Source organism: Garra rufa, chromosome 20 (assembly GCF_049309525.1).
Source record: "Garra rufa chromosome 20, GarRuf1.0, whole genome shotgun sequence".
Taxonomy (NCBI): domain Eukaryota; kingdom Metazoa; phylum Chordata; class Actinopteri; order Cypriniformes; family Cyprinidae; genus Garra; species Garra rufa.
In genome coordinates this window covers 41025163-41048806 of record NC_133380.1, presented here as the reverse complement: position 1 = coordinate 41048806, position 23644 = coordinate 41025163, and the positions used below count along the sequence as shown (strand labels likewise).

The following is a 23644-nucleotide window of genomic DNA, read 5'->3' as shown; positions in this document are numbered from 1 at the left end:
ATAAGTATTTGCTATCAATTTAACATATCCTTGCTGAAAAAAAAAAAACTAAAAAATTCTTTCATAGACAGAAAGAAAAAAATGACTGACCTCAAACTTTGAAAGAGGTGTTTGAGGTTGATTGTTACAAAAGTTTTCTATTTTATAGAAATTCTGTTCTATTTATTGTTTTGTTTATCAAAGAATGCATTTTTTTTGTTTCTGTTGTATTTCTTTTGTTTTGTGATGTTTGCATTACTTATTGATTTTTCAACGACTTTATATTGTATAGGTCTTAATGCGTTTATTAATTGATTTTCAGATTTTTGGTTGTCCAGCACCTTGGTCAGCACTTGTTGCTTTTAAGGCTCTATATAAATAAACTTGACCTTGACCTTGACCAAATAATCCTGAAAAAAATATCAAGAATAAAATAAAAATCACAACGGTTTCCAACACTGATAATGAAATCAGTATATTAGAATGATTTCTGAAGGATCATGTGACACTGAATAATAAAGTAATTATGCTGAAAATTCAGCTTTGCATCAAAGGAATAAATGATATTTTGAAGTATATTAAAATTGAAAACCACTATTTTAAATTGCATTAACATTTCACAATATTGCAGTTTTGTTTTCTGTATTTTAATCAAATGAACAGCCCTGATAATCAGAAAAGTCTCCTATAAAAAGCATTAAAAATCATACAGCTGCAAAACTTTTGAGCAGCAGTGTAGCTAAAAGTGAGAAGAACGTGACCCATACTCAGAATTCGTGCTCTGCATTGGATGAAATAAAGAGTGACCAACAATATAAAAATATGTGATAAATGTAATAAATGTCCCATTTTTCTTTGTGTTTTTTTCCTATTATGGTATGCAAATATCTACGAGTATAAATAGTGTCTGACATTATTTGCTCTTGTAAGTACTGTTCAAGTATTATTAATTGCTATATATGCTTCCCTTTTATTTTTGAGCCTTAAATTCTCAAAAAGGTCCCATGTTTTAGTCTAGTTACAATGCAGATTTTCTGCTTTTTAGCAGTTTTAAAATCGAGTGTGGGTCAGACATCAGAAGGGTTGATTATGTGGGTTAGGTGTATTTGTTCAGGGTTGGAGCTGAAATCTGCAGGACGGTAGATGTTCAGGAACAGCAATGGCCACCGCTGATAAAGAGTGTGTGTGATTTGCAGAGTTAAAGAGTTAATGTTTCTGTGAATCAGGTCTGGCTCTAGTTCTAAGAATATGCTGTTTGTTCAATACCACCCAATGCTTTTCAGAGAACTAAAGCTAGAAATAAATAATAATTCTATTATAAGATACTATTTAGTGGTCTGTTCCCAGCCTGTCTACATCAAATCACGTGGATTCTTTATAAGAGATGTGCTTTTTAAGAGGGACCGGAGCCGTTTCTAGAGACCAGAATATATACTGTAAGAGAGACACTGTTAAAAAAAAAAAAGATAATTTGCACAATATGTTCTCTGAAAAACTGCAATAGATCTGAAAAAGTTATTCATTTATTGTTTATGCTGCTTCTACAAAATAATAAATTCAGAATGTGCATCAGACATGTTTTTTGCTTTACATTCAAATAGCAAAGATTCTGTATACTTAATTGTTATATGTTGTATTATAATTATACAATACTGTTGTGTTTTTTTACATTTAACTTTCTAGTTTTGTTGTAAATAAAAATAATAAATGAGTTACATTATGGTAGCATTGGTATGCAACTTGTAAATATGAAATTTCTGAGATGACTTGCACCAAAAGCTAGAGCACTGAGAAGAAAATAAATAAACAAAAACAGTGGCTGACTAAAATCATAATAATCATTTCACAATCTGTAATTTTGTTTAAATAATTTTACAGTGTGTGTAGAGTATTTTAAAATTGGAAAATAATTCAGATGAGATGAGAGTTTTACAATTAAACATTTTCCTCAGAAACATGCTGTTCTGTTTCCAAGAAAGTTGTGTTTTGTTTGTTCATGTCCACTACTTTCAGGAAATTCTGACTGTGGACATCTTCAATGTTCCTGTTCAGTTTTCTTTTTTTTTTTTAAATTCAACAATTTTTAATTTGTGTTTCTTTTTTTTCTTCTTTTTTTTCAAGTTTAGCAAAACCCTCAATAGAGGGACAGAAACAAAACACATTAAACCATGTTCTAATTAAGAAAATATGTGTGATTTGCACTACAAGGAGTTAAAGATTTGCAAGAAATTATTGTGTGCTGATTATGGTCTGATGTGATGCACAATTTTTTAAATTATGCTTTGTTTTGTGGGCAGAAGACCATGTCTGGCTGTTTCAGGGAGTGTGTTATTTGTGCATCATGTGAGACAGTAGCATTGTAAAGATCCATGGATAATTCGCTGAACACGAAAACCAGGTGAGCGCATTAGCATACCGCGGCTAAGAGAGTGTGCGTGTGTGTGTGTGTGTGTGCGTGCGTGTGTGCGTGCGTGCGTGCGTGCGTGCGTGTGTGTGTGTGTGTGTGTGTGTGTGCGTGTGCGTGTGCGTGACAACAGCTTTCCGCTGCTGACAGTTCACTGTCACGGTGTTGAGTGGTACGCTGATGTGCCGAAATCTCATCCACGCTCCTTGAAGAGCCAAGAATCATTCTCCATCACCACACCAAAACTCTCAATTTCCCCCTCTGTGGTTTTGTCAGGAAAGAGTTGTTGTTGTTTTTCTTTTTCATTACATAGTTTTTAGTGAGAAAACAAAATAGAAGTTCTTGGCCGAAAGCTGAAAAATTTAGATTGCAAAAATAAAAACAAAAATGAATTTAAAAAGCAATTTATTAAATCTATTTAATTATCAACAATTACTAAAAACTTTTTTTTATGTCAGTTTCTTTATTAATGTGACAACACTTTTGCAAAAGTATACATTGCTTCTTGCATGCTTTGCAACACTTTTGAAGTAAAATGTCCAGTAAGTGGTGCTAAAAGCACATTCAGTTTTGATCAAAACAGATGAAAATTCATACTGCAACGTTTTATTGCATTGTTGTTGTACGTACACTTATATAAACTGTGAGGAAAACAATTATTTGATGCTGATTTTGTACATTTGTCCACTGACAAAGAAATGATCAGTCTATACTTTTAATGCTAGGTTTATTTAAACAGTGAGAGACAGAATAACAACAAAAAAATCCAGAAAAACGCATTTCAAAAAAGTTATAAATTGATTTGCAATTTCATGTGTGAAATAAGTATTTTATCCCTTAGTACTTGGTGGCAAAACCCTTGTTGTCAGTCACAGAGGTCAGACGTTTCTTGTAGTTGTCCAGCAGGTTTGCTCACATCTCTGGAGGGATTTTGTCCCACTCCTCTTTGCAGATCCTCTCCAAGTCATTAAGGTTTGGAGGCTGACGTTTGGCAACTCAAACCTTCAGCTCCCTCTACAGATTTTCTATGGGATTAAGGTCTGGAGACTGGCTAGACCACTCCAGGACCTTCATGTGCTTCTTCTTGAGACACTCCTTTGTTGCCTTGGCTGTGTGTTTAGGCTCATTGTGATGCTGGAATGCCCATCCACCACCCATTTTCATTGAGAGAAGGAGGTTCTCACCCAAGATTTGATGGTTCATGTCCCTGTCCATCATCCCTTTGATGCGGTGCAGTTGTCCTGTCCCCTTAGCAGAAAGACACCCCCAAAGCATAATGTTTCCAGCTCCATGTTTGACGGTGGGGATGGTGTTCTTGGGGTCATAGGCAGCATTCCTCCTCCTCCAAACACGGCGAGTTGAGTTGATGCCAAAGAGCTTGATTTTGGTCTCATCTGTCCACAACACTTTCACCCAGTTCTCCTCTGAATCATTCAGATGTTGATTGGCAAACTTCAGACGGCTGTACATGTGCTTTCTTGAGCAGCGCTGCAGGATTTCATTCGTTCACGGTGTAGTGTGTTACCAATTGTTTTCTTGGTGACTATGGTCCCAGCTGCCTTGAGATCATTGACGAGATCCTCCCGTGTAGTTCTGGGCTGATTCCTCACCGTTCTCATGATCATTGTAACTCCACGAGGTGAGATCTCACATGGAGCTCCAGACCGAGGGAGATTGACAGTTATTTAGTGTTTCTTCCATTTGTGAATAATCGCACCAACTGTTGTCACCTTCTCACCAAGCTGCTTGCCGATGGTCTTGTAGCTCATTCCAGTCTTGTGTAGGTCTACAATCTTGTCCCTGACATCCTTGGACAGCTCTTTGGTCTTGGCCAGAGAGTGCTCCTAATCTCAGCTTGTTACTCGTCTAAAAGACACCTGGGAGCCAGAAATCTTGTTGATTGATAGGGGGTCAAATACTTATTTCACTCATTAAAGGCAAATCAATTTATAACTTTTTTGAAATGTGTTTTTCTGGAGTTTTTTTGTTGTCTCTCACTGTTCAAATAAATCTATTAAAATTATACACTGGAAATTTCTTTGTCAGTGGGCAAACGTACAAAATCAGCAGGGGATCAAATCATTTTTTTCCCTCACTGTAACATGTACACATACAATAATATTGACTAAACCCTAAACTAAAACTGATAGTGTTACCCAAACAAATGAGATAAAAACACATCCATGCCATTTTGATGCTCTTTTAGAATGACTGTTGGTTGGCTGATCTTAGCTGGTTTAAGCTGGAAGTAGCTGGTTTTAGCTGGTCTCCCAACCTGACCAGCTAAGTCCAGCCTGACCAAGGCTGGTTTTAGGTGTTTTTTTTTTTTTTTCAGCAGGGGTGCTGTACCAGGTGCACTACCAAGCAAGTATACCGCTTCAGAAAATACACACATATGGAACTGGTTGTTGATGCAAACACATTTTCTATAAGTTATACACAATGGTCATAAAAATGTATTGTACAAGGAACCATAAGTACATACTGTATACGTATGTAAGTTTTTTGGTGATTGGCTGAATAAACCAAGGTTGTTTTGCTTTTATGATCATGAAGCTGTCATCTAGGTTTTCAACACAATTTTTACATTTTAACTTTTTTTATTATCATTCCTGAATGTTCAGCTGCATATGTGAGTCATATTGAGAAGTAAACAGTGACAAACATGCATTTGCGGTGTAGAATTGCTTCAGTTCCTGCAGTGGATTGTAAGACCGAACTGTGGCGAGAACAAATCTCAGCGCTTTATCAGCTGTGTATTGTTTGTTTGTGAATGCTGCCGAAGGATGATGCTCCGGGGGCAAAGCTTCCTTTGTGTGTGTGTTTGAATGGAAGCGTGCACCTTTTGTAATATGGCCCTGCCAGCCCACCTGTGTGTGTGTGTGTGTATTTGAATCTGACTCAGTGTGTGTGATGTGATGTTTCTCACGCTAGTTCAGCCAGACGTGGCTTCAGGCCACAAGAATACTCATACACACGTACGCTCACCCACGCAAGGTGGATGTGGGTAAATCTGCGGGAGCAGACTGGCGGGATGAAATTGGATTTTTAGCCAGCGCTTCAGGCTGCCGAAGCCCCTCAGCAAACGGCTGTGCTTGAAATCACACACTCGTGGTCTGGGGCCGGCTGCTTCCGGAACAGTGTGTGTGTGTGTGTGTGTGTGTGTGTGTGTGTGTGTGTGTGTGTGTTAGGAACAGGACTTGGAGGAAATTTATTAACAGGTTCAGATTTTTATTCTACCTAATGGTTGTAGATCTTTAATAGTTCCATTATTTGCACTTTTAGTAGGAATAATTCAGCCTAATTAAATGCTTAACAAATATGCATGAAAATATATTTTATTTCATTAAAAAAAAAATCTAATTTAAAATGCATTTGCAATGTTCTTTCTTTATTCAGACAAAAAAAAAATTGTGTGTAACTTTTTTTTTCCTTTTTGCATCTCGAGTGTATACACTTCCATTCAAACGTTTGAGGATCAAAGTTTGTAGATTTTAAGAAGTCTCTTATGCTCATAAAGGCTGCATTTATTGGATCAAATATTATTAGAATTTAATATAACAGTTTTGTATTTTAATATACTTTACAATTTAAATAGAAAATTATTGTGGTGGTAGGGCTGAATTTAATCAGCCATTACTCATTACATGATCCTTCAGAAATCATTTTAATGTACAAATTTACAAAAATGGAAACCATTTTTGCTTAAAAAAAAAAAAAATATATATATATATATATATATATATATATACACATACACATATACAGTCGTGGCCAAAAGTTTTGAGAATGTTAGTATTTCACAAAAATATTAGTTTTCACAAAGTTTGCTGCTCAACTGCTTTTAGATCTTTGTTTCAGTTGTTTCTGTGATGTACTGAAACATAATTACAAGCACTTCATACGTTTCAAAGGCTTTTATCGACAATTACATGACATTTATGCAAAGAGTCAGTATTTGCAGTGTTGGCCCTTCTTGTTCAGGACCTCTGCAATTGGACTGGGCATGCTCTCAATCAACTTCTGGGCCAAATCCTGACTGATAGCAACCCATTCTTTCATAATCACTTCTTGGAGTTTGTCAGAATTAGTGGGTTTTTGTTTGTCCACCCGCCTCTTGAGGATTGACCACACGTTTTAAGATCTGGGGAGTTTCCAGGCCATGGACCCAAAATGTCAACGTTTTGGTCCCCGAGCCACTTAGTTATCACTTTTGCCTTATGGCACGGTGCTCCATCGTGCTGGAAAATGCATTGTTCTTCACCAAACTGTTGTTGGATTGTTGGAAGAAGTTGCTGTTGGAGGGTGTTTTGGTACCATTCTTTATTCATGGCTGTGTTTTTGGGCAAAATTGTGAGTGAGCCCACTCCCTTGGATGAGAAGCAACCCCACACATGAATGGTCTCAGGATGCTTTACTGTTGGCATGACACAGGACTGATGGTAGCGCTCACCTTTTCTTCTCCGGACAAGCCTTTTTCCAGATGCCCCAAACAATCGGAAAGAGGCTTCATCGGAGAATATGACTTTGCCCCAGTCCTCAGCAGTCCATTCGCCATACTTTTTGCAGAAGATGAATCTGTCCCTGATGTTTTTTTGGAGAGAAGTGGCTTCTTTGCTGCCCTTCTTGACACCAGGCCATCTTCCAAAAGTCTTGGCCTCACTGTGCGTCAGATGCGCTCACACCTGCCTGCTGCCATTCCTGAGCAAGCTCTGCACTGGTGGCACTCCGATCCCGCAGCTCAATCCTCTTTAGGAGACCATCCTGGCGCTTACTGGACTTTCTTGGATGCCCTGAAGCCTTCTTAACAAGAATTGAACCTCTTTCCTTGAAGTTCTTGATGATCCTATAAATTGTTGATTTAGGTGCAATCTTAGTAGCCACAATATCCTTGCCTGTGAAGCCATTTTTATGCAACACAATGATGGCTGCACGCGTTTCTTTGCAGGTCACCATGGTTAACAATGGAAGAACAATGATTTCAAGCATCACCCTCCTTTTAACATGTCAAGTCTGCCATTCTAACCCAATCAGCTCACCTGAGTTAACAAGACGATTACTGAAATGATCTCAGCAGGTCCTTTAATGACAGCAATTTTCATGGCAATTGAATTTTCTGACATTTTAATTGCAGCTTCATCTGGCCAAGAACCACCCACTTAAACAGGAAGAGACCATCTGATGGACACATACAGAGACCAGTCACATTGGAACTGATAATGTCAGCCAGCTCTTGACAGTTTTGTGTGCCGTATGAATCAGACGGTCAGTGAGCGGACTGTGGGCGAAGACTGTGATGTGTAGTTCAGATCTGACTGATTCAGACGGTTAGTGAGTCATTAGGATGATTCAACCTAATAACCCATACATTTGAAACCTGGCTCTTGGGGTTTTCCGAGTGACCCATTAAAAATGGACTGATTTGTCTTTTATTTGTGAATTGGACCACAAAGGACCACATCATAATTCATTCAAGCTACTATTTAAAATAAAAAGAAAAGGAACTACACTGAAATAAGTCAAATTTACTTAACTAATTTAAGTAAAATTAGCAAAGGAAATAAGTAAATGTAACATGCAGTTAGAGTTTGATGACTAATTTCTACTTAATTATTTTAAGTTTACTCTGCAGTTCTCAAGTACAATTCACTCAATACCATGGTTTGTAAACTTTACTCAAACATCATAGCACTGAAAATAAAATGCCATTAAAGCATGTGGTTCACTTACAAATATGTATGTAAGCAAGTGGACAGCTCCTTATTGTTTTTAAGGTTATATGTTGACTCAATGATCTCAATACTTGGCACATGATACACAATGACAGTAATAATCAGTGAATTGTTTTTTTAAGAGTTGAGAACTCCTGACCTAGACAACCAAAAAACAGTGTAAATACATCTCGAAAACAGCAAAAACATTTAACCTTATTAATTGTTCATGCCAAAGTGCATGATGGGAACAATGGGATCATGACTTTGATATTTACATAAACAGTCTTTGTTAAAATAACAAACAATTTCAAGTAAAATATACTTATAAGTTCACATTTTAAATTCTACAAGCTATAAGTACTAATATTGAATTTACTCTTTTTTTTTACACTGCAAAAAATGCTTTTCTTACTTAGATTTTTTGTCTTGTTTCTAGCCAAAATATCTAAAAAGTCTTAAATCAAGAAGGATTTTCTAGACAAGTAAAACATTTTTTTTTTTTCAGAAAAAAAAAAAAAATCTGCCAATGGGGTAAGCAAAACTAATCTTATTTCAAACAGAAAACAAGACTATTTTTCTTACCCCATTGGCAGATTATTTTGCTTGTTTCAAGCAAAAATACATTTAATTTTGACAATTTTCGCTCGTCTAAATAGTCCTTCTTGATTTAAGAATTTTTAGATAGTTTGACACAAAATCTAAGTAAGAAAGCATTTTTTCTGCAGTGTAAGTCTTGCCTGAACTCAATTATCTAATGTAGAAATTACATTTATTATTTACTTTACCACAAACTCATTTTTATTAGTGTAGATCTAAAAACTTGTTTTTGGTTTCCCAGACCAAGTGTGTATATGTTGACTAGATGTAGTATATTTACTTAAATAATCTTTGTAAAAATAACAAACAATTCCAAGTAAAATATACTTATGTGTTCAAATTGTAAATTCTACAAGCTAAGTACTAATATTGAATTTACTCTCTTTTTTGCTTTTCTTACTTTTCTTAGATTGTTTTGTCTTGTTTCTAGCCAAAATATCTAAAGAATCCTAAATCAAGAAGGATTTTCTAGACAAGTAAAAATTATTGTCTTGTTTTCAGAAAAAAAAAAAAAGTCAAAATGAAGTGAGTTTTTGCTTAGAACAAGCAAAATAATCTGCCAATGGAGTAAGCAAAACAGAAAACAAAATATTTTTTTCTTACCCCATTGGCAGATTATTTAGCTTGTTTCAAAGAAAACAAGACAATACAATAAGTGAGACAAGCATTTTTTCATTGCAGTGTAATTCTTGCCTGAACTCAATTATCTAATGTAGAAATTATATTTGTTTTTCTGTATTATTTACTTTACCACAAACTCATTTTTATTAGTGTAGATCTGAAAACTTGTTTTTGGTTTCCCAGACCAAGTGTGTATATGTTGACTAGATGTAGTATGGTTTGGCAAGGTAAGAATGATGAAAAAGTAAGGGGTGGAGGATGAAGCGAGTGAGAGAGATGGGCATTGCGAGAGCAGGACAGCTTGACACGAATGAAATCAAGTGGACACAATGTTGACAGACAACATGTAAGGCAAGAGAAAGATAGACAGACAATTGTGAGTGAAGGAAGAGAAAGAGGCTGGAATCGGATGGAAAGGTGAGGAAACAGAATGAGAGCGGAGGAAGAGAGACAGACGTTGGCCCTGAGCTGATGTGTCTTTGACTGCGACTGGACTACCTGTGGCACTGATCAGAGGTTATCTGACATAACTCACATTGATGAGTGAGTATGTGTGTGTCAGCGAGGCTGCAAGCGAGAGAAAGGAAGGGAAAGCGGAAGCAGACGATCCTCTGGCTGTTGGTGCAGCATTTAATGCATGAATAGACAGATGGAGTCTGTCAGTCGCCAACCCACCTGACTGCGGTTGAAGAGCCTCGGATGGGAAGCCCGTGGACCATTCACAGACTGCCTGGTGCATACAGCACACAGAAATATCCAGAACTCTCTGAAAAGGCAAGCTCCGATCTGATTGCCTGGGTTTCTTGCATTCCTTGTGAATAGACTAGATGTTAGACATGAAATCAAGATCGATTTAAGAAGATTCAAAAGTCTGTAAGACTTTGTTTTGGAAAGAAGTTGATCATGCAATTTGATTGTAAAAACCGTATTAGTTAACACTTTATAATAACTGCATGCTATGAACTAGTAGCTACAAAAATATTGAGCAGCACAACTGTTTTTAACATTGATAATAATCAGAAATGTTTCTTGAGCAGTAAATCAGCATTTTAGAATGATTTCTGGAGGATCATGTGACATTGAAGACTGGAGTAATGATGCTAAACAGTACAGAAATAAATGACATTTTAACTGATATTTACATAGAAAACTGCTATTTTACATTGTGATCATATTTCACAGTAATATGGGGTACCAACTTTATAATAACCGCAAACTATGAACCATTAGTTAAGCGTTAGTAAATAGTCAATTCATCATTTATAAAGCACCGTCCCTACATTAACACACATTAGTAAGCAGTTTATAAATACAGCTATAAATGTTTTGTTCTTGAATTGTGAGCATATCGATAATGTCTTTAGTATTTGTATTTTCTTTCTTTATTAAGGATTAATTTATCTTTTCTGAATTGAGTATTACATTATTTACAAACCATTATTTAGTTGTCATCAGTAGTTCATAAGATCATTTCTAAAGAGTAAGTAAATGTATAATAAACTATTTAACTATTAGTTACTCAGTGTGTTAATAAATGCTTTATTAAGATGTATTCTTACTGTAATTCATTATTAATTGAGGTGGTTATAAAACATTTAGTAGTTGTCAGAATTTTCTAGACAAGTAAAAATTATTGTCTTGTTTTCAGAAAAAAAAAAAAACAAGTCAAAATGAAGTGAGTTTTTCTTAGAACAAACAAAATAATCTGCCAATGGAGTAACAAAAAAAAGTATATTTTTTTCTTACCCCATTAGCAGATTATTTAGCTTGTTTCAAAGAAAACAAGACAATATTTTTACTCGTCCAGAAAATCCTTCTTTTTAGATCGTTTGGCTGGAAACAAGACACAAAATCTAAGAAAAGCATTTTTTTGCAGTCTAATTCTTGCCTGAACTCAATTATTTAATGTATAAATTACATTTGTTTTTCTAAAGAGTAAGTAAATGTATAATAAACTATTTAACTATTAGTTACTCAGTGTGTTAATAAATGCTTTATTTAGATGTATTCCTACTCTAATTCATTGATAATTGAGGTGGCTATAAAACATTTAGTAGTTGTCAGTTATTTAATTTTTGTGAGCTTATCTAAAGTGAGGACTACTTATGCCTTGGTAAAGCTTTTACAAAGAAGATTTCAAAGCTCAGTTATCTTCTGTTTTCTTCATTTTGTTGGCTTTTGTTAGTGTTGTTGCTTATTTTGGTAGTTTATTTATTTTGTTGCTTATTTAGTTGCCTGCATTTACTTTCTTGATTGTTTAAATATTCTTTGTAGTTCTTATTTTAGATGAGCTCACAAAAATAGCTACTAAATGTTTTATAACTATCTGAATTAATCATTAATTGCAGTAGGAGAATGTTAATGAAGCATTTATTAACACACTATTACTATATGTCTGAATAATATGTATAAATGTACTTTTAAATAGTTTGTTAATAATTTACTTACACTTTCTAAATGATCTTATGAACCACTGACAACGCCTACAAAACTGGTTTGTTAATAATGTAATACTTAGAAATGAGAAATTGATCATTAATTAATTATGAAAATACAATTATTAAACACATTATCAATATTCTCATAAATCAAGAACAAAGGATTTATATCTGTATTTATAAACTGCTTACTGCTGTCTATTAATGTAGAGATAACGATTTATAAATGATGAATTGACTGTTGCGGTTATTGCATGCAGTTATTATAAAGTTGTTACCCCGTATTTCTGTGAAATATTATTACAATGCAAAATAGCTTTTTTTCTATGCAAAAATCAGTTGAAAAAAAAATTTCTGTAATTTTCAGCATCATTACTGCAGTCTTCAGTGTCACATGATCCTTCAGAAATCATTCTAATATGCTGATTTGCTGCTCAAAAAAACATTTCTTATTATTTTCAATGTTGAAACTGCCCAATATTTTTGTATGGTAAAAAAAAAAAAAAACATTTTTCTGGATTATTTGATAAATAGAAAGTTCAACAGAAACCTATCCCTAAATATTCATATTGATTTTTAATATATCCTCCCTTAACGTCTTATAAAATGAAGCAATATGCATTTCATAACAGTCAGACAGTCTAATCGTGAAAGTGGGTGGTTATTGGCCAAAACAAAAGTAAGACTTTGTTGTTTGTCAAAGGTCTGGCTATATGAAAATATCAGTCTCTAGATGTATCTTTGGGTTTGGCAACTTGAGATCTGTGTGTTTTTGTGAAGATGTAACAGTTCTGCACAGTGGCATTGACTCTGTTCAACTGGCATAGAGCTGCGATCTCGCCTGCACCTGTGTGCTTCAGCACAGAGAATCAAATTTTGAGTCGTACCCACTCTTTTTTCCGGAGACTGATCATTTTACAAGCCTGTGTGTGTGAGAGAGAGAGGCAGGGCTGAGAGTTCACCTCTCAGATGGGAATGATTTATGTGTCATCATTGTTCAGAGCCGTGATCACACCTGCATGAGAGACACAATACTGACAGGAACAAAAGATTCAGGTTTCATCTCCAAAATACCAGTCAGAACATCTCACTGCATTAGTCCTCAAAACTTCACGTCACAGGCCTGACGTTTTTCAAAATATATACAGCCGTTAAAACTAAATAAATGTATTAAATATTATGTTTTTTTTATTTCTAAATAAGTCTCAGTATTTGAATAGATCATTTAAATTTGCTTAACAATTACATTTAGCAAATAATCCAATCCATCTCTTATTTTTAATTGATGACATATGTGTTATTATAATAAATATAAATAGAAATAAATAGAAACATTTGCTAATTTAGCTGTTGTAGGATAAAATGTAAAGTATCAAAAGAGGGTTAAGTTGTACCCTGGACAAACGAAAGACACCCTGGACAAACTTGTACAGAACACATGAATGACTTTTGATAGCATTCATATAAATATGTATATATATGTATTTATATATATAAATACACTACCTGTCACACCCTCAGCACGTTCCCTCAGCCCCAATCACCGTGATCCATCACCAACCAGCCAATCACCACTGCACCACGCCCGTGAACCATCACCAGAGTTCTAATCACCCACACCTGGAACCGCAATCACCACTCCCTTAATATACTCACCTCTGTCATTCACTCACCGGCTGGAATCGTAGTTACATGGACACCTCTCCTTGGATCTTCTCCTCCTTCTCTCGATTCTCCTGTGCTCCTCACGGACTGCATCTGGATCAACCTGTGAAGCATACGTTAACCACTTTAAGGGAAGTGTCTGTTACTCTTGCTGGCGATTGCCTATGAACTTATGTTTACCTTATTGGACTGTGTTTGGTGACTCGGATACCGAAGTCTATACTCACCTGTTTGAAGTGTGCACGTCTGTTAATAAATACCTTGAAATACACTTACCCTCTCCTTGTGTGTGTGGACGTGACAGGATTCCAGCCCGGAAAATTACTACAGCTCGCTCATGGAGGCGTCAACGTCATCAGCCACTGCTTCTCCCGATCCATTCGCCGAAATGGTGAATGCCCTCCGTCAATCTCTGCAATCTGTTCCCCTTACGACCAGAGCTAACACCACGACGATCTCCAACGCGCCCATCTCTCGCCCCCTGAATTATTCCGGCGATCCAGGCGGATGTGATGGTTTCCTCCTTCAAAGCTCTCTCTACATTGAAGCGAATGCTCACCATTTCCCTAACGAAATCTCCAAAATCTCCTTCATGGTTTCACTTCTCACTGGACCGGCACTTCAATGGGCCAATGCGCTCTGGGAATCAAGGAGTCCAGCGCTAGCCTCACACAATGCTTTCACCTCGCACTTCAAGGAAGTGTTCGGAGCCGCTCTCACGATGAACTCATCACTCTGCGTCAAGGTACGGCCAGCATACACGAGTACACCTTGCGCTTCCGCTCTCTAGCAGCCCATAGTGGTTGGAATCAGATTGCTCTCCTGGCAGCTTATCGTCAAGGGCTCAAGCCACAAATTCGCAAACATATGGTCATCTATGATGATAATGTACCGCTAGAGACTTTTATAAAGAAAGCTACTAGTGTCTCGCAGCATCTCTCTGCCTGTCCCTCTACATTGTCTGTGGCTAGTTCTCTCCCATGCAGAGCTCCGTCACCCCAATGAGACAGTGAAGAACCCGTGATCACCGATTCCTATCATCTGGATCCTGCAGAGCGGAAACGTCGCATTGACAACCGTCTGTGCCTGTATTGCGGAGAAGCCTCCCATCTCATCAACGTCTGCCCAGTTCGACCACCTCGTCCAATGGTGAGTACAGTAGCCATTTCTCCTGCCATATCTCACTTACCCCGTATTTCTGCAAGCCTAACTGTGAACTCTCGTACTCTCCCCATATATGTCCTTGTGGATTCTGGAGCGGCTGGCAACTTTATCTCCTCACATTTCATTGCCAAGCATCAAATTCCCACCGTTAAAAATGAGATCAAATATCGCATCATTACCATTCAGAACTCACCATTGGGCGACGGTAAAATCTCCCGACGAACCAAAGAGGTAACACTAATTTCTCCATATGACCATCGTGAGAAATTAACCCTTCTCGTACTTCCCCGAGCAAATGTGGACGTCATCCTGGGCAGACCGTGGCTAGCAGAACATCAACCTCACATCGACTGGAGCACAGGAGAAATCCTAGGCTGGAGTGCAGGATGCCAGAGCCACGGATACCGTTCTCCCTCGTCCACTTCACAGCAACCTCGTCCCGCTGTTTCCCTAAATGCAACCACCATAGAGAGTCCCAACACTCATTCCACAGTCACCATTCCCACCATCTATCAATCCTTTTCAGACGTCTTCAGCAAGGAACGAGCCACGCAACTACCACCTCACCGGCCCTGGGACTGTAGTATCGACCTACTGCCAGATGCTAAACTACCCCATGGAAAGGTCTATCCTCTTTCTCGTCCTGAGCAGGAGGCCATGAATGACTACATCCAAGAGGCACTCCAACAAGGGTTCATCAGACCTTCCACGTCCCCAGCAGCGTCCAGTTTCTTCTTTGTCCCGAAGAAGGATGGAGGACTCCGACCCTGCATAGACTATCGGGTGCTGAATGAAGCTACGGTAAAGTTTGCCTATCCACTTCCACTAGTTCCAGCAGCTCTAGAGGAGTTACGAGAGGCCCGCATCTTTACCAAGCTCGACCTCCGCAGTGCCTACAACCTGATCCGTATCCGAGAAGGGGACGAGTGGAAGACCGCCTTTATTACCCCGACTGGACACTATGAATATCAGGTGATGCCCTACGGCCTGGCCAACAGTCCATCCATATTTCAGAACTTCATGAATGAAATCTTCCGTGATTTCCTCCATCGTTTTACCATCATCTACATTGATGATATCCTGATCTATTCACGAAACCTAGAAGAACACCACGACCATGTTCGCCAGGTCCTTCAACGTCTCCGTGAATACCAACTCTACCTGAAGCAGGAGAAATGCGAATTCCATCAGCCCACCGTCTCCTTCCTCGGATACGTGATCTCTGCGGAGGGAGTTCGTATGGAGCCTGGTAAGGTAGATGCAGTAACCACCTGGGCGGAACCCAAAACGGTAAAAGAACTCCAACGCTTCTTGGGTTTCGCCAACTTTTACCGCCGCTTTATTAAGAACTATAGTCTCCTCTTAGCACCTCTTACCTCCCTCTTGAAGGGAGGACGTAAGGTACTTCAATGGACCCCTGAAGCTCAACAAGCCTTCGACCACCTTAAGCTCATGTTTACATCAGCGCCTATACTCCAACATCCTGACCCGTCGAAGCCCTTCATAGTGGAAGTGGATGCGGCAGACGTAGGCGTCGGAGCTGTTCTGTCACAATGGTCTGGTGAACCCCAATCCCTCCATCCGTGTGCGTACTACTCCAAAAAACTCACCCCAGCTGAACGGAACTACGGTATAGGTGATCGTGAGTTGCTGGCCATTAAGTTGGCCCTCGAAGAGTGGCGGCACTGGTTAGAGGGAGCCCAATTTCCTTTCACCGTGGTAACCGATCACAAAAACCTCCAGTACCTCCAACAAGCCAAGAGATTAAATGCACGCCAAGCACGCTGGTCACTATTCTTTGCACGCTTCAACTTCCAAATCACCTATCAACCCGGTCACAAGAACACCAAGGCAGACGCATTATCCCGTATGTATTCACCTGATCCTACTGTTGACACACCTGACCCTGTTCTACCTCCATCTGTCTTCCTAGCACCTATCCAATGGCAACTTGATGAGGACATCCGGACCGCCACCTTCGAGGAACCTGCACCTCCTGAACTTCCTCCAGGCCATACCTATGTCCCTAACAATCATCGGCTTCCGTTACTGGATAGTACGCACACGTCTCCTGGCTCAGGACACCCTGGCAGTAGGCGAACCCTCTCGCTCCTCCAGCAGAAGTATTGGTGGCCCAACATGACCAGGGACGTGGATCGGTACGTCCGGGGGTGCTCGGTCTGCGCCATCAACACCACACCCCGTCGTTTACCTGAAGGAAAACTCCAACCATTGCCCATTCCCCGCCGACCCTGGACCCATCTAGGAGTGGATTTTGCCACGGATCTACCTCCCTCTCGAGGGTACACAACAATTCTTGTGGTTGTTGATCGTTTCTCTAAAGCCTGTAAACTAATCCCTCTCAAGGGTCTTCCCACAGCTCTAGAAACAGCTGAAGTATTGTTCCAACATGTGTTCCGGAACTTCGGACTTCCTGAGGACATCGTATCCGACAGAGGGCCTCAGTTCATTTCCAGGGTCTGGCGGGCGTTCTTCCAACTGCTAGGCACCACAGTCAGCTTGTCATCTGGATACCACCCTCAAACAAACGGGCAGACCGAGCGGAAGATACAGGAGATCTCCCGTTACCTCCGGACGTACTGCTCCCAACATCAAGACACCTGGAGCCAGTATCTACCGTGGGCTGAGTATGCACAAAATTCCCTCCGTCAGACATCTACTGGTTTAACCCCGTTTCAATGTGTTCTAGGCTACCAACCTGCACTGTTCCCATGGACCGGAGAACCCTCCGAAGTGCCTGCGGTAGATCACTGGTTCCGGGTGAGCGAGAGGGTGTGGGACTCAGCCCATGTCCATCTTCAACGGGCAGTTCGGAGGCACACGGAGTACGCTAATCGCCACAGGTTACCTAATCCTGTTTACCTTCCTGGAGACCAGGTATGGCTCTCTACCCGGGACATCCGCCTCCGGCTGCCCAGTAAGAAGCTGAGTCCCCGCTACATAGGGCCATTCACCATCCACTCACAAATAAATCCCGTCACCTACCGGCTGAACTTACCTCCACGTTATCGGATCTCTCCCACGTTTCACGTCTCCCTATTAAAACGTCACACTGACCCTTTGTTCCCTTCCTCAGCAGAACCGGAACCACCTCCTCCTCCAGACCAACCGGAAATCCTCGGTGACGACCAGGGCTTAAAAACGGAAAAAAAATCCATTCGGTTCACTCCGAGCAGAATCGATATTATAACGTTTCTGTTCTTGCGTTCCTCATTAGAACAATACGTTCCGAGAACGGTTTTCTAGAAAAAATACCGGTTAATAACGTTATTTTATTGCACAGCACGATAGATAGATAGATAGATAGATAGATAGATAGATAGATAGATAGATAGATAGATAGATAGATAGATAGATAGATAGTGTGCCTTTTAATAACATGTTTGGCATTATGTTTACAAATGATTAAACCAAATTCCGTGTTCGTGTCATTTGAACTTCTTGTCTTTAAAACCAAAAGTAAACGAGTTCACAACCAGGGTTTGAAAATTAGCGCGGTCCGAAGTAAGGTGTTGAAAAAATTGTGCTATATTAACACCCTCAAATGCACTACATATAGCCTAGCGTCAGAAGATTTTATTTTATGAAAGTACAATGTTGCCAGATATTGCTACGAAAAACAAGCAATTACAAAAAGAGAGAAAAAGATATCCGAAATAAGTTCAAAGCTTGTGTTTTTTAAACAAGATTAATATATCAGTAACACTAACGTTCAACTTTCCACTTTATAAACGTCCCAAAGTGTCACACTAAATTGGAAAAATACACGTATAATAGGTGGATCTGGCAACAAACGGAGGCTGCACACGCTCTCTCACTCAACGCGCTCTCAAGCCCCGTTCACTGCGCTAGCTTCTCGCATCAACATGAATTGCAAACATATGAGGTGGTTTAAACGGCTTAATAATCATTCAGAGAGCTTGGCATTTTATTTTTGAATATACAAAAATGACCAAGGGCCGGACCTCGGTGACCTCATAGCTGGCTACGGCCGTGCCTGGAAACGCGTTACAAATGAGCTAATAATTTTTTTTAAACAATTTTCTTGTTTGATAATACTATAGCGAAATAAGCCCCTTCAAGACCATCCGCTTCACATTCTGACCACACGGCTTAATCTGCGATAAAAACCTGTTGACTTAATTATTCCTTACCTAATATGCATAGCCTATTATAGGCTATTTTCACTCAAACAAAAGAGAACTAAAAACAATAGACAATTTTAACTACAAGTTTTAATTAGGCTACAATAACTTAAACCTAAACATACCTTTGCACATGAAACAGCAGGTGCTCGTCGCATCAGAAAGGGCTCTGCTTATGACGTCTGCTTCGCGGGCATTTCACGGTGTATGCGTCACCGTTGCATTTGCGCACACAATTTGAATTCATGTTTTTGGTCTGCCAAATTGATATAATAAAGAGAACGATAAAAATACCGTTATTAACCGGTTAATTTGGAATTTCTGTTTCTGTTTCTGTTCAGAACGATTAAAATTGATTTTGTTTTCGTTTTTGTTCCTGTTCCTGTTTAATGTCATTTGTTTTCGTTTTTCGTTTTCGTTCCTTAAACCGGTTCAGAGCCCTGGTGACGACATCTACCAGGTCCAAGAGATCCTAGACTCCCGGCGGCGGAACGGCCGACTCCAGTACCTCGTGGACTGGGAGGGGTTTGGACCCGAGGAGAGATCGTGGGTACCCCGTGATGACATCTTGGACCCTGCTCTCCTTGAAGAGTTCCACCAACAGCACCCGGAACGCCCAGCTCCCCGAGGCCGAGGTCGTCCCCGTCGCCGCTCTTGGGTGCCAGGAGTCACCCGTGGAGGAGGGGGTGATGTCACACCCTCAGCACGTTCCCTCAGCCCCAATCACCGTGATCCATCACCAACCAGCCAATCACCACTGCACCACGCCCGTGAACCATCACCAGAGTTCTAATCACCCACACCTGGAACCGCAATCACCACTCCCTTTATATACTCACCTCTGTCATTCACTCACCGGCTGGAATCGTAGTTACATGGACACCTCTCCTTGGATCTTCTCCTCCTTCTCTCGATTCTCCTGTGCTCCTCACGGACTGCATCTGGATCAACCTGTGAAGCATACGTTAACCACTTTAAGGGAAGTGACTGTTACTCTTGCTGGCGATTGCCTATGAACTTATGTTTACCTTATTGGACTGTGTTTGGTGACTCGGATACCGAAGTCTATACTCACCTGTTTGAAGTGTGCACGTCTGTTAATAAATACCTTGAAATACACTTACCCTCTCCTTGTGTGTGTGGACGTGACACTACCGGTCAAAAGTTTGGGGTCAGTAAGAATTGTAATGTTTTTAATGAAAGTCTCTTATGCTCATCAGTGCTGCATTTATTTAATCAAAAATATAGAAAAAAAAACTGTAATATTGCGAAATGTTATTACAATATAAAATAATGGTTTCTATTGTAATATACTTTAAAATGTAATTTATTCCTGTGATGCAAAGCTGAATTTTCATCAGCCATTACTTCAGTCTTAAGTGTCACATGATCCTTGAGAAATCATTCTAATATACTGATTTATTATTAGAATGATCTATATTGGATCTATATTGGATTATATATTGCAACAGTTGCCCTGCAAAGTATTTATTTAGAAATTGTGATATTTTTTCAGGATTCTTTGATGAATAAAAAGCTCAAAAGAACAGCATTTATTCAAAATATACATATTTTCTAACAATGTAAGTATTTGCTATCACTTTTTATCAATTTAACACACCCTTGGTGAATAAAAGTATTAATTTCTTTCAAAAAAAAAAAAAATAAGAAAAATAAGAAGAAAAATTTACTGACCCCAAACTTTGGTACTGGTAGTGTGTGTATATATGTATATACACTGACACAATTTTCCTAATTTCGGCTCTGTATGCCACCAGAATAGAATTAAAATGAAGCAATCAAGATGGAATTTAAGTGTAGACTTGAACAAAAATATAACATGAAATGCTTAGGAATTACAACCATTTTATACACAGTCCCCCCATTTTCAGGGACTCATATGTAATTGGACAAATAAGTATAATCATAAATAAAATGTTAATTTTTAATATTTTGTTAAGAATTCTTTTCTTGCAATTACCGTGAGTCTGGAACCCATGGACATCACCATAGACTGGGTTTCCTCGTTTGTAATGCTTTTCCAGGCCTTTACTGCAAATGACTTCAGTTGTTATTTGTTTGTGGGTCTTTGCGCCTTTAATTTCCTCTTCAGCAAGTGAAATGCAAGCTCAATCAAGTTGAAATCCATTAGAGAATATTCCATTCTTTACCTTCAAAAACTCATGGGTTGCTTTTGCTGTATGTTTTGCATCATCGTCCATTTGTACTACGAAGCACCACCCAAACAACTTTGCTCCTTTGACTGAATCTGGGCAGACAGTATATCCCTATACACTGGTGAAGTCTTCTCTTCATTGTAGACTTTGACAGTGAGACGCCTACCTCCTGGAGAGTGTTCTTCACTTGGCTGGATGTTGTGAAATGGGTTTTCTTTACCATGGAGAGGATCATCCATTCATCCACCACTGTTTTCCTCCATGGGCGTCCAGGCCTTTTTAAGTTGCTGAGCTCACCAGTGTGTTTTTTTATTTCTCAGAATGGACCAAATTGTTGATTTGGCCACTCCTAATGTTCCTGCTACCTCTCTGATGGATTGTTTTTGTTTTTGAAGCATAACAATTGTCTGTTTTACTTGCATGCAGAGCTCTTTTGACCACATGATGTTCAGTGCAACAGCTTCCAAATACAAATGACACACTTAGAATCAACTCCAGACCTTTTACCTGCTTAATTGATGTAGAAAAAATGAAGGAATAGCCCACAACTATCCATGAAATAACTTTTGAACTGTCCAGTTACTAATGGTACCTTGAAAAAGGGGAAAAATACAAATTAAAGAGCCACAATTCTTCACATTTCATCCAATTTTGATAAGAATACCCTCAAATTAAGTCTCAGAGTGTGCGCTTAAGCATATATTTATTAAATATAATAACTATTAAATATAATAATAACTTTTGTTACAGTTATTGTAAATGTTTTGGCTAAAATAATAACATTGTGCCCATGTCCAAATATATATGGACTTGTCTGTATATATGTAAAATACCATTTTGACAAAGTTGAATAATTGGATATCCAAAGGCAAACAAAACAGAATCCCAGTACAAAACATTCATCTGAAGACTTATATGCAGGAATATGAATATTTACTAATTTAATTGGCCATATTTAATCAAAGTGAATACAATGAATGAATACAAATTGAATGACTTCACTTAATTAACCTATAGGTTTTTATGAAAGCAAAGACATCTAAAGTACATCTAATTCATAATATATAAAATTTACATTTAAAGTAAAATTGGATCTTTTTACTTCAGAATAAAAACTGTAACTTTTGTCCAGAAATCAGTCATTAACAAATACACACAAACAAACTTGAATATTTAACATACTTTTACAGAAACACAAAATTAGATTAGTTATGCTCAAAACTGTATTATTATTGTTGTTGTTATTATCATTTATGTGTTCGTTCTTGCTCTCTCTGTCTATTTCTTCTTTTTCTTCCTCTACGCTTTCTTCTTTTTTAAATAACTGCAAAAAAAGGGTCATCTTAAGTTTAAGGAATAGTAGCAAGGTCTTTACTCCATGAATAATCTGGAAGCAACAGTAAAATGTTCATGACACTTTTAAGATCATCGTTAAGTTTTAAGTCTGAATCTGGAGGTCAGTATTTTACAGGAAAAGTTGTTGCAAGTTTGAGCTATCAACCTTTTGAACGGTGTACGTGCTATAATGCTGCAAAAGTGTGCATTTGCAACTCATGTCAAGTGGTTTTTGGTCCTGTATCTGCAGATGTTGCGTAGTCTTTCTCAGGGAAAAGCTTAACCTTGGCCCTCTCGCTCCATTTTATTCAAATAGTTCCTTCTCGTAACATTCTGTGAGCAATTTTGCATTTATGCTGTACCTGCCCTGAAGTGTGAGCTAAGGTAATATAACGCTTTTTCTGCCGTCACACGGAGAGAGTTTATTTTATTTTGTTTTCTTGAGCTGTAGCAATTCATGGAGGAATGAACCCAGGGATGCTGATATTTTCAGCACGGTGTTCTGAATATGTTCTTAGAACATTTAATAGACAAAGCAATTAATGCAAATTTCTCGCACAGCCAGCAGATCTGCCGGAGAGATCCTGAATTGCTGTGAGCTTGTTGTTCAACCCACAATGCACCTCTACTGTTGTTACCAAAAACAGCAAGACAAAAACCAAATAAACAGTTTATGAGTTGTGAGCATTGCATTTTAAGTATGTTTATAAGAGAATGTGTTGTAGAGAGAGCGAGACAGAGAAACACAGAGCAAAAAGGATTGATTTAGAGGAGTTTTGACAAAATGTGAAGTTTTACCTATAGGACAAAATAATTCAATCATGTACTCAAAAACAGAATTATGATACCTGTTATTTCCATTCAGTGGAAGTGAATAGAGATTAAGTGTTATTGAACTCTAACATAATGCTTTAATACATGTCATTTTCATTTTTGTCATATTTTCTTAATCAACTTTTTATTAGGTGTCTTTAACTGCTATGTGCTTATGCCTCACCCGTTGTGTTTATGTTGAATTGCAAAACGCTGCTCTTAAAGTAGGGGAGAGCGGGGCACAACCTAACACTTGAATTTCGTGGTTTATGTAAATCCATGTGGGGTTCAGAGTAAAATTTTTATCCACATTATTTTCACACTTGTCTAGTACAAATATATCGCTTTGTTTCATATTTACAGTGTATACGTTTTCCGTTATTTACCTCAAAAGACAGGAAGTGAAATGTGACAACATGCCCCGTAGGTGGGGTACATTGTAACATCTGAGGGGCACGTTGTAACACGACCATATGACAGCTTCAAATGTTATGTGATCCAATGAAAAAAATATACACAACAAACTAAAATATTTTGTCAATAAAATACATGTGTTAACTTTTTCAAATAA

General features: G+C 38.4%; 1 protein-coding gene across 1 annotated transcript in view; it reads left to right on the top strand.

Annotated features, from left to right (window-relative positions):
- LOC141293552 (bis(5'-adenosyl)-triphosphatase) overlaps positions 1-23644 on the top strand; it is a 327189-nt gene that overhangs the window by 167564 nt on the left and 135981 nt on the right. The window lies entirely within an intron of this gene.